At 39.7% G+C, this 18,365-nt stretch overlaps 1 pseudogene; it reads right to left on the bottom strand.

Moving 5' to 3' along the window:
- Positions 1 to 11,352: 11,352 nt before the first annotated feature.
- Positions 11,353 to 18,365, bottom strand: part of LOC133754732 (ras and EF-hand domain-containing protein-like) — a 41,621-nt pseudogene continuing 34,608 nt past the window's right edge.

Below are 18,365 nucleotides of genomic sequence, written 5' to 3' on the forward strand. Positions count from 1 at the left end.
GGTCAGCAGGGAAAACACGCAGCACGGTGCTGCTTCTCTTCTTTTCTTCCTCTTCCTCTTTTTTCTTTTTCTCCTTCTTTCCTTCGTGCTTCCTCCCCATTGCCTAGCGTCATCTCACTGGCAAGGTAAAAACAGTGCTTTGAGGTGGTGCATCGAGTTAAGCAGCAGGGCGTGAGAGGGAAGGAGGAACTTTGTCAGTACTTCGCATGTCCAGGAAAGGACAGGTAAGAATCTGGGCCAGGCTGCCCTGAGCACTCTGTCCTCAGACAGAAAGACTGAACAACAGCATGCTGTGATGACAGCTCTCTCGAGCCACGCTGCCAGGCTGGACCAGCTGAGGAACCCCAACATCGGGAATCCAACACACTCGGGTGGTCACCCAAAGACCCAAACTCCAGACCAGTAGATGCAAAAGCAAGAGGATTTTATTTTGACTTTTGCGCAAATGGGCTCTCGGCCACTAGGGGCGGAGTGGAGCTCTGAGCGGCAGTTACAAGCAACTTTTAAAGGCAAAAACCGCAAGATTAACATATTCCGCAGGGTTTGGTTGGATAGGGGGAAAGCTATTCCCGGCGGGGACCACCGGCAGGAGCCATGGGCAGGAGCTGCGGGCGGCGGCGTAGGCTGCGGCGGCGGCAGCCTTGCTTCCAGGGAGTAGGGAGCTGGTGGGCGACGGCGGCGGCGGTCTTGGAATCAGAGGCCCTTTTGTTTTTTTAAAAAAACTAGTTTCTATTAGCAATGAAGCGATTAAGTACAAAAGCAAAATTTGCAGTTCGCTTCTATCTACACTTATGATTGAGCACACCAAAGCACCGCTGCAGGGGCTCCTTGGGCTTTTCACCGGCAAGCCTCTGCAAATGCTGCTCCCTTCACTCTCTCCCCAGGTTGGGACTTCATATCATTCTAGTGTTAGGTAAGTGATAAAGGATATGCCATCTCAACCTATGAATCATTCAATATTTCAGATTCTTTTTTTTTAACTTTTATTTAGTGAATATAAATTTCCAAAGTACAGCTTATGGATTACAATGGCTTCCCCCCCATAACTTCCCTCCCACCCGCAACCCTCCCCTTTCCCGCTCCCTCTCCCCTTCCATTCACATCGAGATTCATTTTCAATTCTCTTAATATACAGAAGGTCAGTTTAGTATATATTAGGTAAAGATTTCAACAGTTTGCCCCCACATAGCAACACAAAGTGAAAAAATACTGTTGGAGTACTAGTTATAGCATTAAATAACAGTGTACAGCACATTAAAGACAGAGATCCTACATGATATTATTTTAGAAAATGATTAATTTTCTATGCAATTTCCAATTTGACACCAGTTTTTTTTTCATTTTCAAATATCTTTATATACAGAGGATCGATTCAGTATATAATAAGTAAAGATCTCATCAGTTTGCACCCACACAGAAACACAAAGTGTAAAAATACTGTTTTAGTACTAGTTATAGCATCACTTCACATTGGACAACACATTAAGGACAGTGACTCCTGTTGTTGATTCAACAATTTGACACTCTTGTTTATGGCGTCAGTAATCTCCCTAGGCTCTAGTCATGATTCTTGACCAGATTATCCTTGATCTTAGCCACACTGTGCCAATTTAATAGATGTTTTGCATTTGGATGAATTTGTCTTACTTTTTTTAAGATGTATTCATTTATTTGAAAGAGTTACAGAGAGGGAAGAGGCAGAGAGAGAGGTCTTCCATCCAATGGTTCACTCCCCAGTTGGCCTCAATGGCCTGAGCTGTGCAATCCGAAGCCAGGAACCTGCTTTGGGTCTCCCACACAGGTGCTGGGGCCCAAGGAGTTAGGCCATTCTCTACTGCTCTCCCAGGCTATAGCAGAGAGCTGGATCAGAAGTGGAGCAGCCAGGTGCCCATATAGGATGCCAGCGTTTCAGGCCAGGGTGTTAACCCACTGTGCCACAGTGCAGGCCCCTACTTCTGTTTTTATTTTGAGGGCTTTGTATCTTTTCTTGCTTCCTCTGTTGGTGCTTGTGACTCTAGGAGGTCTAATTAAACCAGGCTAGTTTCAGAACCACAGGTAGTCAGGATGTAGGCTGACACACATTTTAGCAAGAGTTACATTTTACTTAACCTTCAGTGAATTCATCTGAAGATCAAGGACTGGTGGCCATGTGTACTCTTTTTCATCCAAGAGATTAATCTTGCAGTGGTATAAAACAGCATGTATGATGTTAGCACCATGATCCTCTTACCTAAAGCTTTCAAAAGACTCTGTCAGTAGCTACAGATTAAGAATGGGGTGAGCAGGACACATCCAGTGTCCGCAGTGAGCTTCCAGGCTGAGATAGGCCTGAGCTGGGGGAGGATGACAACACTCCTAAGTCAAGCTTGCAATTTTGACTATTAGATTCTCATCCCATTATACTGTGTTTGCAGTTTAAGCATAATATATGTTCCTCACTCAGGGTAGGGATTTTTAACTTGGCCTCACAGGCCCATTGGGTCTATAGAGATGAAAATCTGTATTTCCATCTCAGATGGGAAAGTTGTGGGTTTATTTTCACTGAGTTCTATCTGAAATTCAGAATCTACCATAAAATGCTGATAATAAACTCTGACACTATTATCTGTACCTGAGACCATGTCACCGACAGAAATCAATTTTGTTTACAATTCACATTGTATTGCTTCTGATGTCTTGAAACAATGTTTACTTTCATCACTCATCACTATGTCAAATGGCATCAGACCTATCACCAGATCGTGTAGCTTGATGTGCCAATAAAGCAGCATAAATACTGCTATTCTCATGGAATTTTAAAAAATATGTTGGAAACAGTTTTCAACAGCATTCACTTTCTTTACAACCTTATGCAGTCTATTGTATTCATTGAAAAACATGATTCTATGGGGTTCTGGTTTCAGAGGTCAGTGTCAGAAAACTCAAGTTCTTGACCATGAAGAATCAGAATTGTTGAGCTTCCTGAAGTGGTTGTCTGGGGTGGGGCTAACTTATCCCCCAGTCAAGTTTCATGTGACATGCCAGATCATGTGGCATGCCAGACACATGATAAGCTGATTATGACAAGCAGGTCTGATGAAGTGCTGTGCTGGGCACTGGGGACAGCTCTGCATGGAAGAGAGTGTGTAGCTCAGACTTTGGGCTTGGGCAGAGCTTCTGGGATGATATGGCCCAAACTGAGCTGTGCAGCATGTGGAGCTGGGCAGCAAACTTGAGTGGACTTCAGTGAATCAGGCAGAATGCAGATTTTTACTGAGTAAAAGGTTGGTGGTGAGCAACAGAATGGCATGTTTGAGGAAGTTCCCTGCACCTGAATGTCAGCTTTAGGATGGAGAAAGGCGGGAGGAGGAAGATGTGGACCTTCTCTGCTTGTATGCAACTTTGTTGTTGACCTCCACCAGGGTGTAGTCTCACTGACAGGCTGCCTTCCCGCAGGGCAGAATAGTGCACTGGACACAGCTGGTTTGAGTAACTACTGATTTAATCACCTGGAGGCCAGCAGGAGCAGCACTACAGACAGCTTTAGATACCCTGTTAAGAAACTTTTGGATTTAAAGTAAAGGGTAAAATACCCGTTTCTGGAATGGCTGACCATGAAGAGATTAATGGTAAATGGTAGAGCATTAGGTGTCGGCATTGTCACTCGGGGGTGAAGCTGAAGTTTGTAACACCAGCATCCTACACTGGAGTGCTGATTGGAGTCCCAGCTGTTCCACTTCCAATCCAGCTCTCTGCTAATACACTCTGGAAAGGCAGTGGAAGTTGGCCCAAGTGCTTTGACCCCTGCCACCTATGTGAGAGAACTACATGACTCCTGTCTTTGGCCTGGCCTAGCCCCAGCAATGGCCCAGCTGTTGCAACCATTTGGGGAGCGAACCAGTAGATGGAAAATCTCTCCTCTTTCTCCCCATCACTGTGCCTTTCAAATAAATGAATCTTTTTATGAAAAATGAAGAACATTAACTTTACTTCTGAAATCACTTGGAACTACTCAAGACTCACCTTGAAAGGGTCTTTATCCAGTTTTCAGTGTAAGACCCCTGCAAAAAGTAAATATTAAAATAATTTTAGCAAGGGTTTAAAAGTTTGGCTGCTGACAGTAGCCATTCCTTAAGATAACTGTGTCTCCACCTGCCTACAGAATAACCTTGGGAAACTGCCTTGTGAAACTGCTCTGTGTAACTGTCTCACGTGATAACACTTGCAGGAGTCCGGAAAAGAGTTGCAATAAGGTTCTGTGACCATTGTATAAACTTACCCCTTCCCTCACTAAAATCGCAACAAGAGTTTGCCCTTCAAAATAGCCAATCACCAAACGCCCCACATACATATGTTAATCAGGTGGCTATTGTCTTTAAAAACTGCTGTAACCCCTGCTCGGGGCTCTCTCACTCTCTGGACTGCCTGAGGTGCTGGGGAGCCCGTTTGCACAAACGTATTAATAAATATCCTCTTGCTTTTGCATCTACTGGGCTGGAGTTTTGGGTCTTCGGGCGACCACCCGAGTGCGTTGGATTCCCAGATTTGGGGTCCTTCATCAGGTTCTACCCTGCTGCACAGCCGGGGCCTACAGGCTTGCAGACATTTAGAAAGTCTTTGAGGAAGTGTGCCATGAAATGTGCCTCCTGACTTACCAGCCTAAGGCACTGCGAGTTACAGGGTTTTATAATTAAATTCACACATTATAGGAAATTAACAAACATTAATTTACAAATAAACCTGATCTACAGATGCAAAAACAGTAGGAAAAACCTGAAAAAAGTAGTACTCTTAGAATTCTGCAAATGAAAATTTAAACATTTTTGGCATTTAAACATTTTTTCAGTTATAAAGACATTTTAGCATCGATATGGAAAAAGGTTTACTGGGATTCACTCTCTCCTTTGGATTTCTGGTTATCCCTAAGAGGGATTAAACAGACTTCTTGTCATAGTATAAACATGACGGTTAGTTTTTATTTAGATAGATAATTCTATTATCCCATCAACTCTTTCACCTGTCGTTTAGATTCTAAGTCCCACTTAGAGCTCCATTCATTCACCTGTTTGGCTATTTTTAAAACATTTTAATTTATTTACTTCTAATTTTCTATTTGAAAAGATGAGAGAGAGTGAGAGCAAGAGAGAGAGAGGGAGAGGAAGATATCTCCCATTTGCTTGTTTACTTCCCAAATATTCACAACAGCTAGGCAGCAAGGCTGGACCAGGCTAAAGCCAGGAGCCAGGAACTCAATCCAGGTCTCCCATGTAGGAGGCAGAGACCTGAGTACTTTGAACCATCACCTGCAGTGCATTAGCAGGAAACTGCATTGGAAGTGGAGTAGCTGGGGCTCAAACCTGGCACTCTGATAAGGATAGCAGGCATCCCAAGCAGTGATTCAACTGCTGGACCAAATGTCTCATCTTCCCACCCACCTTCAACTACTCGATTCCACCAACCATTAATAAATGGAGAACCTAATTATTCCATTCACATTTTTCCCTTCTAACTCTCAGGTTCTCACTTTTGGTTAAATTGTTCTTTTAACCTATTCTACACAATATCTCATCCTGTAAGATAAATCCACTTCGTGTCCATTGAAACATCAGGATCCTTTTCAATGCCCCAGCCTCTATGCAAGGTAACATGGCAAACTTCTGGAGTTGTTACTCACTGAAGGCAGGACCCAGAGTCCTGAATGCGGCCTTTGCCACCAATGGTGTTTCAAAAAATTTTTTTTTCTAATTGATCAAAATGGTTGAAGTGTCAGGTACTATTCCAAGTCCTTTATGTACATTAACTCATAATCCTCATAACAACTTTATAAAGCCACTATTATTTTTCTTATTTCACAAATGAAGAAGCTAGGGTTCACAGAGGTTTACAGACCCTTGCTAATACTTACAGTACCAGTGAGTATGAAGCCAGGATCAAATCCAGGCAGGCTGTGGGCAAACCTATCTGAGATTAAAATGTGCTGCTTATGGAGCAGGTGTCATGAACAGCAAGCTAAGCTGCTGCTTGGGATGCCTGCTTCCATACTGGAGCGCCTGGGTTCGAGTCCTGGTTACCCTGCTTCCAATTCAGCTTCCTGCTAATGCATCCTGATAGGTATCAGGTGATGGCTCAGTACTTGGGCCCCTACCACACAAGTGGCTGACCCAGATGGAGTTCCAGGCTCCTGGCTTTGGCCCCAAAGTCCTCGTTATTGCAGGCATTTGAGGAGTGAAGGGGTGGATGGAAGATTCTGTCTCTTTTGCTCTGCCTTTCAAAAAAGATGAAAATGCATAAATAATTACTAAAAATGTGTACTTTCCATGGTTATTGTGTCTGTGTGTCTCTGTTTATATTTATTTTCCATTTTTTGTTTCTGTGTTTGTGTATGTCTATAGAACATCTCAGCAATGTCTGCCTTATTCAACCAGTTAATTCTCTGTTCATCTACTCAGTAATGTAGTATTAAAGTACTAAACACTGCAGGACAGAAGAGAAGTAGCAGTAGACAAGGCAGGTATGGGCAGGGGACACATGTTTAATGAAACTTGTACAAGGGCAACAAAGATGATGTAAATTTAAAAGAGTACTGCAAAAGTGAGAGCAGGCAGCCTCGTTCAAGTTTGGGGGTTTAGGGAAAATGCTGGAGGGGTTAGCTCAGCAGTGTGGGAGGTGGGAGAATGGAGGTACATGTCAGAGAAAGCACCTCATCTGTCAGAAATCGCGAGGATGGCCAGAGCACATCCTGAAATTCTCCAGCAAAGAGCCTCATTATTCGCGGCTCTCAGGCTTCAAGCTGGCCCAGCTGCTGCCCTGTCAGCTAAGGTGACTGCTGCACCACAGGGCTACACAACATAGTCATTCTTCCCTCCTAGCAGCTGGCTGCCATGGCCTGGAAAGACAAGTTTCATGCACAACAACCTAGAATTAAAATTACTTCAGGGATCTCTGCAGTAAAGCTGAAGGAAACACTCCAAAGGCCAATGGAAGCACACTTTATTAGATTTACAAGGCATAAAATATTTGTTGTTTCTTAGACATTTGCTTTGCTATAAAATTATACGTTATTGTATAATTATTAATGGGTTGAAGAGAAATAAACTGTATAAATGAAATATGGCCTATACTATGAAAATGTAAACCATATAATTCAAAATCATAAAACAATTATTCAATACTCAGAGGCCTCCTTAATATATACATAGGAAATTTCTTATATACACATACAACAAAAACCCACAAAAACTATCATTCTGAAGTCAAATATGAAAATAAATCTTTATCTTTAACCTCAATTTTATCTTTGGCAGTGCAGCTGTGCGACTTGGATTTATGCAAATCACATCTAGTATTAAATAATCAAATGTCACATACGTTATATAAAGCAGCACATGGAAAAAATAAATTATGAAAATGCACAGAGCTTGAAGTTAACAGTGAAAAATGTCTCCTTATCCGACATTATTTTCTATAATGAAATTAAAATATTATCCAATGTGTCAGGATACACAAAAAAGGAGAGTAGTATAATTGCAATTTTAAAATCTCTCAAAGGAAAAAATAGAGACAAGGTAAGTTACTTCCATAGGAATATGCAAATACTTCAAATAAAGTCTATGATAAAAGCATTAAATATTTTTGTCCTAATCAAAAACACACTTTCATCTGAGGCCTCTTTGATATAAAAATGTGGGTAATAATCTTGATTCCCAGCAATGCAGCTAAGAGCTTTAAGTAGTTTTTCTTTAAACAAGATTGCTAACCAGAGCTATAATTCTGGATTTCAGAGCCAAATATTTATCCAGGTTCAAGCAGTTAACATTGATTAGTTTATCCATCAAAGCCCTCTATGAAATCTGCTAATCAATTTGGGTACACTGGTAGTACACTGTGGAGGCAGATACTACAGTAATACTTCTGTATTAAAGATACACTCTTATTTACATATTATAAGGCAAATATAAAGAGACACTTCGGAGGAAATAAATAAAGGTAATAGGATAAAACTTACACTATTGAGGCCAGCGGCTGTAGTATAGTGAGTAAAGCTGCCGCCTGCAGTGCCGGCATCCCATATGGGTGCTGGTTCAAGTCCTAGCTGCTCCACTTCTGATCCGGCTCTCTGCTATGACCTGGGAAAGCAATAGAAGATGGCCCAGATCCTTGAGTCTCTACACCCATGTGGGAGACCCAGAAAAGCTCCTGGCTTCTGGCTGCAGATCGGTGCAGCTTAGGCCATTTTGACCATCTGGGGAGTGAACCAGCAGCAGAAGACCTCCCTATGCCTCTGCTTCTCTGTAACTCTGCCTTTCAAATAAATAAGTAAATATTAAAAAAAAACCTTATACTATTACAGTTTTGAGCAATGGCACCAAAACCCAAACATGTGTCCCATATATCAACACATAAATATCAGATCTAATCTAATCTGGGTTCAAGAGATGCCTGAGGCAGACAGCAATTGTTTCCCCTTGCCACAAATATAATATATATATATATAAAACCAGTTTCCTACACCCTCATGTATATTTTGACAATGCCCTATAAGCATGGCATTCTTTTTGGTCAAACATCTATTCTTTTTTTTCTGGAACCAAACAAAATAGGGAACAGGTGCTATGGCAGAGTTACTGAGGCATAGAGTCAACTTTTCAATAGTAAAAATACAAAATATTTCAGTAAAGAGAGGTCACAATTTTAAAAGTCAATGTTGTGCTTATTTATAATCATTGCGTGTAATGTATCTTGGTTACTTTCCATTTATAAACAACAAGGCTTAAGTGATTTAAAGTTTGATGATAAAAATCATAAAAGGAAAAAGGCTGCTATATGAAAGTTTTAATTGAACTTAAAGAAATGTTAACTTATATAATAAATAATATTCATTATTTAAGTTTTTCAGCAAGCTGTATCCATAGGAACAAATGTAAGTTCAAATATCTTGTGAATAAATTAATTGCTTCAGGTCACTGAAAGGCAATGTCACTGGCTCTCAGAGACATTTCAGTGAGGACGTCTGGGGAGGTAGTACAGGTTCTAGAAAGAGTAAGACCACTCAGGCCATTGAAAATGATGAGTTGCTTATCATGTAAAATAAAAGACCAAATGCTATGGTTTGGGTGTTAATTTGTGTTGGTAATGAGTTCAGTCCAGCCACTCTCTTTCCTGGCTTGCGTGCCATAAGTCTTTCCTGCACACACTCCCACTCCACCATCCCCATCGACTGCTCTCCTCAGAAACCAAACTGATGGAACCATCTGGTCTTGGACATGAGCCTCCAGGACCCTTATGGAGAACAACATCTGCAACTGGGGAGTTAGAGGATTTGCATTATTTGTCAGATTACACGTTGAAACCAGGGGAATGCTTGAAATAGGCATGAATATGTTCATATGGCCAAATGTGGAATCATTCTAAGTGCTAATATTTTAAAGTGAAATAGAGTAATTCACACACTGTAAAATTTACACTTTTGAAGTATACAATTCAGTGGCCTTTACTTCATTTAAAAAGTTACGGGATCATTACCATTACCATTCTAATTCCAAGACATGCCCGTTAGCTGTCACTCTCAGTTCCTCTCTTTCCTCAACTCCTGGCAACCACTGGTTGGTGTGTATTTTTAAGCAAAGAGAGACCATTTTTCTAGGCATTGTACTTACATGTTTTCATTAGAATTTTAACACTTTGTAAACCATGGACTTTATACATTTGCAACATTATAAAATACCTTCTTTAAATACAACAAATATATTTCCTTTATATGATAAAAATAGATTTTTCAGTTTCCACTGTAACCTAAAACATTCCATTTTGTTCTCAATTAAATTCTGCTCTTATTTCAGAAGAGAGAAAGACCAATATTGTGATAATAAAAAAAACCCTCAGGAATAACTAATAGTCCTTTATGAACTGTGTGGGTCCTTGTGCTCTTTTCCCTGGTGCTTGAAATTTCAGAGACTCTGAGAGGCACCAAGGCCTGCAGGGCCTTTGAGGATAAGTTGCATGCTTTGCAGATGAAGAAACAGATCCAACATAGGCTGGCGACATGTCCAAGATCACAAGGCTGGTTAACGGCAAGGCTAGGATGAGAACTCCCTTTTACTAGTACTCTAGTATCAAACATTATAGGTGAAAGTTCTCTCCTCCCTTCAGAGAAAGGTACCTCCTTCTTTGATGGCCCCGTTCTTTCCACTGGGATCTCACTCACAGAGATCTTTCATTTAGGTCTTCTTCTTTTTCTTTTCCATGGTATCTTGGCTTTCCGTGCCTACAATACTCTCATGGGCTCTTCAGCCAGACTATGACCCTATCGGAATAAGATTAAAGTCAGCGAACTCTAAAGGCTTCCATAGCCCTGGCAACTCATGACTAGAGCCTAGGGAGATTACTGACGCCATGAACAGGAGTGTCAAATTGTTAAGTCAGCAACAGAAGTCACTGTGTACTTACATCCCATGTGAGATCTGTCCTTAATGTGTTGTCTAATGTGCAGTGATGCTATAACTAGTACTGAAACAGTATTTTTACACTTTGTGTCTTTGTGTGGGTACAAACTGATGAGATCTTTACTAATTATACACTGAATCGATCTTCTGTATATAAAGATAATTGGAAATGAAAAAAAAAACAACCTGGTGTTAAATTGGAAATGGCATAGAAAATTAATTAATTTTTTTAAAAAAAAATATTATGTAGGATCTCTGTCTTTAATGTGCTGTACACTCTTATTTAATGCTATAACTAGTACTCCAACAGTATTTTTTTCACTTTGTGTTGCTATATGGGGGCAAACTGTTGAAATCTTTACCTAATATATACTAAACTGATCTTCTGTATATAAAGAGAATTGAAAATGAATCATGATGTGATTGGAAGGGGAGAGGGAGTGGGAAAGGGGGAGGGTTGTGGGTGGGAGGGAAGTTTTGGGAGGGGGAAGCCATTGTAACCCATAAGCTGTACTTTGGAAATTTATATTCATTAAATAAAAGTTTAATTAAAAAAACATTATAGGTGAGCATTGTCCTAGGTTATGTCAATGTCAGCTATCACATGAATCTGATTAGTCCACTGAGTTTCTTCTAAAGCTTTGATCTGAGCATGTGATTTTTTTGAACTGCATTCAAACACATACCCATGATATTTCAAGGCTCTATACGGACAGGAAAAGTCTATTTAACCAGAAGATCCAAATCACTCATTGAGATACAGAAAGGAGTCAAGGTTACAGACAGACCCAAGAGCATGGTTATGATTTCCCAGGCTATAACCCTCTGAAGGACTGTGTCGGGAGAATGCACTACTCAGCAAAGAACCAAACAAGTCACGCAAATTTAGTAAGCTGGAATGAAGACATCACAGGCCAAAGCCATTTGGTCTTTAACCACTGCAACAATTCTTCATCTGGGCCAACTTTTTGGAACTGGTCCCACTCAGGTTGGTGATGGATTTGCTGTCCTCCTCCTCAGTTCTTTTTTTCACTTCCCTGGAGACAGGAAGAGAAGGTGAGAAGAATAAAGAGAAAAGATAAACCAACCTAAGCCACAAGCAGTTCTGAAGAAATAAAACTGAATGTAGTTTAGTTGAGTGCAGACATGAGCCATCAGACACTGATCTGAATACTTTATAGGTGTTGATTGACTTAACCCTCACTAGAACCATATGGATTTATTGTGCCTCATTTTGTATGTGGGGACATAAAAGCAAAATAAGTTAAGAAGTTTCACTTAGTGGAACTTAAACCATGCAGGCTGCTTGTAGTGCCTGTTTTCTTCTGAGCACCAGTCCCACTACAAACACAGACATAGACACACACACTCACACATACTCACACGCCCTAATGTTCTCTCCTGAGGCTACAGGCTGCATTGTTTAATAGTTTAGTTCATTGTTTAACATGTGGGACTCTGAATTCCATCCCCCAGTGATGCTCACTGCCCTTAACAAGAGCTATGATGATTTTAAAACCATTATTATTTATTTTATGTATATATATATATATATATATGTGTGTGTGTGTGTGTGTGTGTGCTTTATTTTATTTTAGGAATACAAACGTCATGCATTTAATATATTTATACTTGGAAACATAGCGATTCCTCCCTGCCACCTCCTTCTCACCCATACTCTCTCTTCCTTTCTCATTCTTATTTCTTACAAAGATCTGTTTTCAGTTAATTTTATGCTCATAAGATTAACCCTACACTAACTAGAGAATTCACAGAATAATATGTATGAAGAAAAAAGAACAAAAACAAGCAAACAAGAAAAGCATTGTTCCTTAACAGTCAGGACACGGGCCATTCAAAATCATCGTATCTCTAGGTGTCAGTTTCACCTGTGGATTACCTTTTAGGTACTCTATTAGTTACCACAGATCAGAAAGACCATATGGTATTTGTCTTTTTGTGACTGGCTTATTTCACTAAATATAATGGTTTCCAATTGCATCCATTTTGTTGCAAATGACAGGATTTCTTTTTTTTACTGCTGTGTAGTACTCCATAGTGTGTATGTACCATAATTTTTTTATCCAGCCTTCAGTTTATGGACATCTGATCAGTTCCATAAATTAGCTATTATAAATTGATCTGATAATACTAACTGATAGAATCATAAAGGGAAAAAATGATCCAACATGGGAAGCGGGATACACAGCGGACTCATAGAATAGCAGATGTCCTAAATAGCACTCTGGCCTAAGAATCAGCCCATAAGGCATTCGGATCTGGTTCAAGATCCCATGAGAATATTTTAGGCATGGAAAGCCAAGACACTCTGGGGAAAAAAAAAAGAAGACCTAAATGAAAGATCTCTGCGAGTGAGATCCCAGTACAAAGAATGGGGCCATCAAAGATGGAGGTACCTTTCTCTGAAGGGAGGAGAGAACTTCCACTTTGACTATGACCCTGTCGGAATAAGATCAAAGTCGGGGAACCCTAAAGGCTTCCATAGCCTTGGCAATTCATGACTAGAGCCTAGGGAAATTACTGACACCATAAACAAGAGTGTCAAATTGTTATGTCAGCAACAGGAGTCACTGTGTACTTATGTCTCATGTGGGATCTGTCCTTAATGTGTTGTCCAATGTGAAGTGATGCTATAACTAGTACTAAAACAGTAGTTTTACAGTTTTTGTGTCTGTGTGGGTGCAAACTGATGAAATCTTTATTTAGCATATACTGAATCGATCTTCTATATATAAAGATAATTGAAAATGAAAAAAAAAAACCTGGTGTTAAATTGGAAATTGCATAGAAAATTAATCAATTTTTAAAATAATATCATGTAGGAGTTCTGTCTTTAATTTGCTGTACTCTGTTATTTAATGCTATAACTAGTACTCCAACAGTATTTTTTCACTTTGTGTTGCTATGTGGGGGCAAACTGTTGAAATCTTTACTTAATATATACTAAACTGATCTTCTGTATATAAAGAGAATTGAAAATGAATCATGATGTGATTGGAAGGGGAGAGGGAGCGGGAAATGGGAGGGTTGCGGGTGGGAGGGAAGTTATGGGGGGGTGGGGAGCCATTGTAATCCATAAGCTGTACTTTGGAAATTTATATTCATTAAATAAAAGTAAAAAAAAAAGTTGAGCTGAAATGAACATGGGGTACAGATCACTCTTTCATATGCTGATCTAATTTCCATTGGATAAATTCCCAGGAGTTGTATGGCTGAGTCAAATTCAGCTTTCTGAGGTATCTCCACTGTTTTTCACAGTGGCTGCACCAGTTTACATTCCCACCAACAGTGGATTAGGGCATCCTTTTCCCCACAATCTCACCAGCATGTGTTGCTTGTTGATTTCTGTATGAGAACCATTCTAACTGGGGTGAGGTGAAACCTCATTGTGGTTTTGATCTGCGTTTCCCTGATGGCTAGCGATCCTGATCATTTTTTCATGTGTGTGTTGATTTTCCTTTCTTGAAAAATGTCTGTTCAGGTCCTTTGCCCATTTTTTAACTGGATTGTTTGATTTGTAGTTGTTGAGTTTTTTAAATAGATTTTTATAGATTCTGGAAATTAATCTTTTATCAGTTGCATAGTTTGCAAATATTTTCTTCCATTCTGTTGGCTGCCTCTTCACTTTGCTGAATGTTTCTTTTGCTGCACAGAAGCTTCTCAGTTTGATGTAATCCCATTTGTTAATTTTGGCTTTGATTGCCAGTGCTTCTGGGGTCTTTTCCAATAAGTCTTTCCATATGTCAATGTCTTTTAGGGTTTCCCCAATGTTCTCTAGTAGTCTGATCGTGTCACATCATAGATTTAGGCCTCTGATCAACATTGAGTGGATTTTTGTGTAAGGTGTGAGGTAGGAGTCTTGTTTCATATTTCTGCATGCAGAGATCCAGTTTTCCTAGCACCACTTGTTGAAGATAATGTCATGGCTCCAGGGATTGATTTTTGCTCCTTTGCCAAAGATAAGCTGGTTGTAGATGTTTGGATTGATTTCTGGAGTTTCTATTCTGTTCCAGCGGTCTATACGTCTGTTTTTGTATCAGAACCAGGCTCTTTTGATTATAATTGCCCTGTAGTATGTCTTGAGATCTGGTGTTGTGATGCTTTCAGCTTTGTGTTTGTTGTTTAAGATTGCTTTAGCTATTTGGGGTCTCTTTTGTTTCCATATGAATTTTAGCATCATTTATTCTAGATCTGTGAACTATCATTGGCATTTTGATTGGGATCACATTGAATCTATAAATTGCTTTTGGTAGTATGGAAATTTGATGATATTGATTCTTCCAATCCATGAACATGGAAGATTTTTCCACTTTTTATGTCTTCTATTTCTTTCTTTAATGTTTTACAATTATCATCATAGAGATCTTCGATATCCTTGGTTAAATTTATTCCAAGGTATTTAAATTTTTGTGTAGCTATTGTGCATGGGATTGATCTTAGAAGTTCTTTCTCAACTGGTACATTGCCTGTGTTTACAAAGGCTATTGATTTTGTGTATTGAATTTATATCCTGCTACTTTACCAAACTCTTTTATGAGTTCCAATATCTCTTTGTGGAGTCTTTTGGGTCCCCTTTATAGAAGCATGTCATCAGAAAATAGGGAGAGTTTGACTTCCTCCTTCCCAATTTGTATCCCTTTGATTTCTTTTTCTTGTCTAATGGCTCTGGCTAAAACTTCTAAGACTACATTAAATAGCAATGGTGAGAGTGGGCATCATTGTCTGGTTCCGGATATTAATGGGAATGCCTCCAATTTTTACACATTCAGTAGGATGCTAGCTGTTGGTCTGTCATAAATTGCCTTTATTATGTTGAGGAACATTTCTTCTATACCCAGTTTGCTTAAGGTTTTCATCATGAAAGGATGTTGTATTTTATCAAATGCTTTCTCTGTGTATATTGAGATAATCACAGGTTTTTGTTCTTCAATTTGTTACTATGATGTATCACATTTATTGATTTTCAGATGTTGAACCATCCCTGCATACCAGGGATAAATCCCACGTGGTCCAGGTGAATGATCTTTCTGTTGTATTATTGAATTCAGCTGGCTATTATTTTGTTGAGGATTTTTGCATCTATGTTCATCAGAGGCACTGGTCTATAATTCTCTTTTTTCTGTTGTTTCTTTTTCTGGTTTAGGAATTAAGGTAATGCTGGGTTCCTGGAAGGAGTTTGGGAGGATATCCTCCCTTTCAATTATTTTGAATAGCTTGAAAGGAATTGGAGTTAGGTCTTCTTTAAATGTCTGGTAGAATTCAGCAGTGAAGCCACCAGGACCTAGGCTTTTTTGGGAGAGTTTTTATTACGGATTTAATCTCCATCTTGGCTATTGGTCTGTTTAGGTGTTCTATGTCTTCATGACTCAATTTTGGTAGAATGAATGTGTCCAGAAATCTATCCATTTCTTTGAGTTTTCTCAATTTGTTGGCATACAAGTTGTATTACTCTGTAGTAACTGGTGATGACTCTTTATTTTTGTGATATTTGTTTTTACATTTCCTTTTTTATCTCTAATTTTATTAAAATGGGTCTTCTCCCTCTTTTTCTTGGTTAGTTGGGCTAATGGTGTGTCAATTTTGTTTATTTTTTCAAAAAGTTAGCTCTTCATTTTGTTGATATTTTGTAATTTTTTGGTTTCAGTTTGATTTATTTATTCTTTAATTTTAATTATTTCTTTCCTCCTATGCATTTGGGATTTTTTTTCTAGGTCCCTGAGATACACTGATATCTCATTTATTTGGCGACTTTCCAGTTTCTTGAGGTAGGCACCAATTGCTATAAACTTCTGTCTTAATAATGCTTTTGTTGTATGCTATAAGTTTTGATATGATATGGTGTCATCTTCATTCATTTCCAGGAATTTTTTTATTTTTCTATTCATTTCTTCTATGCCCCACTATATATTTAGGAGCTTGTTGTTCAGTATCCATGAGTTTACATGTGCTCTAGAGATTCCCAAGTTGCTGATTTCAAGCTTCAATCTATTGTAATCACAGAAGACGCATAGTATGATTTTGATCTTTTTGAATTTGTGGAGAAATGCTTTATGGCCTCGTATATGGTCGATCCTAGAGAAATTTTCTTGTGCTGCTAAAAGGAATGTGAATGAACATGTTTAATAAAGATTTTATTTATTTGAAAGGCAGTTAGAGAGGCAGACAGGTGTGCGCGCGTGCACACACACACAGAGTCAGGGGTAGGGAGAGAGATAGAGACAGAGATCTTCCATCTGTTTTTAACCCTCAAATGGCCATGCCAGCCAGGGCTGAGCCAGGCTGAAGGCAGAATCCTGGAACTCCATCCAGGTCTCCCACATATATGCAGGGGCCCAAATACTTTGGCCATCTTTTGCTGCTTTCCTAGGTGCATTAGCAGGAAATGGATCAGAAGTGGAACAGTAGGATATGAACCCATATGGGATGCTGGCAACACAAGTGGTAGCTTAACTTGCTATTCCTTGGTGCCAGCCCCTAGAATTAATTTCTAAGGCAATCCTGACACAATAAAATCTTTTATGAAACCTCCAGGGAAGAGTCCTTCCAAGTGTAGCCTCTGAGGATGTATGTGAAATGTGAAGATATAGATTCCCGCCTTAGACAAGCTGAACGATCACCTTAGTGTGTGAGATGAGTGTTGTGCCACATCCCCAAGATGGTCCAAAATAACCCTACCCTTCTTTGTAAGGGTCTGGCATTCCTTCATCAGAGAAGAAGCTGTGCCCTCCTCTGCCTTTGGTCATGGACAGCTCTCTGCCTACTTAGAACATTAGATTCTGCAAGAAAGCATGCTCCGGAAATCCCATGCCCAGGCATCAGCATGTCTGGCCGTTTCAATCTCCTTCCCTTGGCACCTTGGGCTACCATTTAAGAAATCCAGACTCCTCAATGGACTAAGGCCACAGAATGGCAGTGGGGAATGAGATGCCTCATGGAGAAAAGCCACAGGGAGAAAAGGAGGAGTACCTGGAGGAAGATATCCAGTCCAAGTGATAGTCTCTGTGACCATCTGACCAAATATGTGTGACACACCCCTTGCAAGAACAGTTGAAGAAACTTCCAGTCAACAACTAGCAAACTCTGATCATTGGAAGAGATTTTAAAATGTTGTTTTAGGCATCTAAGTTTAGGGATGGTTTATTATGGGAGCAGATAACTAGAACTGCTGGGAACCTACATATTTATGGTAGAACAATTCTGTTTAACAGAAATACAAAATGATTTTAAATATGTCACTTTAAATTGTTTAGTAGCCACACCAAACAAATGTGAAAATGGCAGGTGAGTTAATTTTATTACTATATTATTAATATTTCAAACCCAGTATAGCAAAAACATTATCATTTAAGGATGTAATCAATAAATTATTTTAATGAGTTTATGTACTGTGTTCAAAACCCAGTATATATTGAATAGGTTTAGCACAAGACAATTTGGACTAGCCACATTTTTTTTGATAGGTAGAGTTATGCAGAGAGAGATTCAGAGAGAAAGGTCTTCCTTCCATTGGTTCACTCCCCAAATTTCACTAGGGCCGGCACTGCGCTGATCTGAAGCCAGGAGCCAGGTACTTCTTCCTGGTCTCCCATGAGGGTGCCAAGGCCCAAGAACTTGGGCCATCCTCCACTGCCTTCCCAGGCCACAGCAGATAGCTGGATTGGAAGAGGAGCAACCAGGACTAGAACCCAGCACCCATATGGGATGCCGGCGCTGCAGGCAGATGATTAACCAAGTAAGCCATGGCACCGGCCCTGGACTAGCCACATTTCAAGAGTATAGTGGCTATAAAATTGGCCAGTGCAGTGTCAGAAATTTCTAATGTGTCCTCACTTTTGAAAGCCACTGTCTTGTGACTCAGAATTTTCTGATTTAAGACAGGTTGGGTCTTACTTCTTCACATAGCAGATGAAGAAACAAAAATCA

The sequence above is a fragment of the Lepus europaeus genome, unplaced genomic scaffold (assembly GCF_033115175.1).
Source record: "Lepus europaeus isolate LE1 unplaced genomic scaffold, mLepTim1.pri SCAFFOLD_29, whole genome shotgun sequence".
NCBI classification, from domain to species: Eukaryota; Metazoa; Chordata; class Mammalia; order Lagomorpha; family Leporidae; genus Lepus; species Lepus europaeus.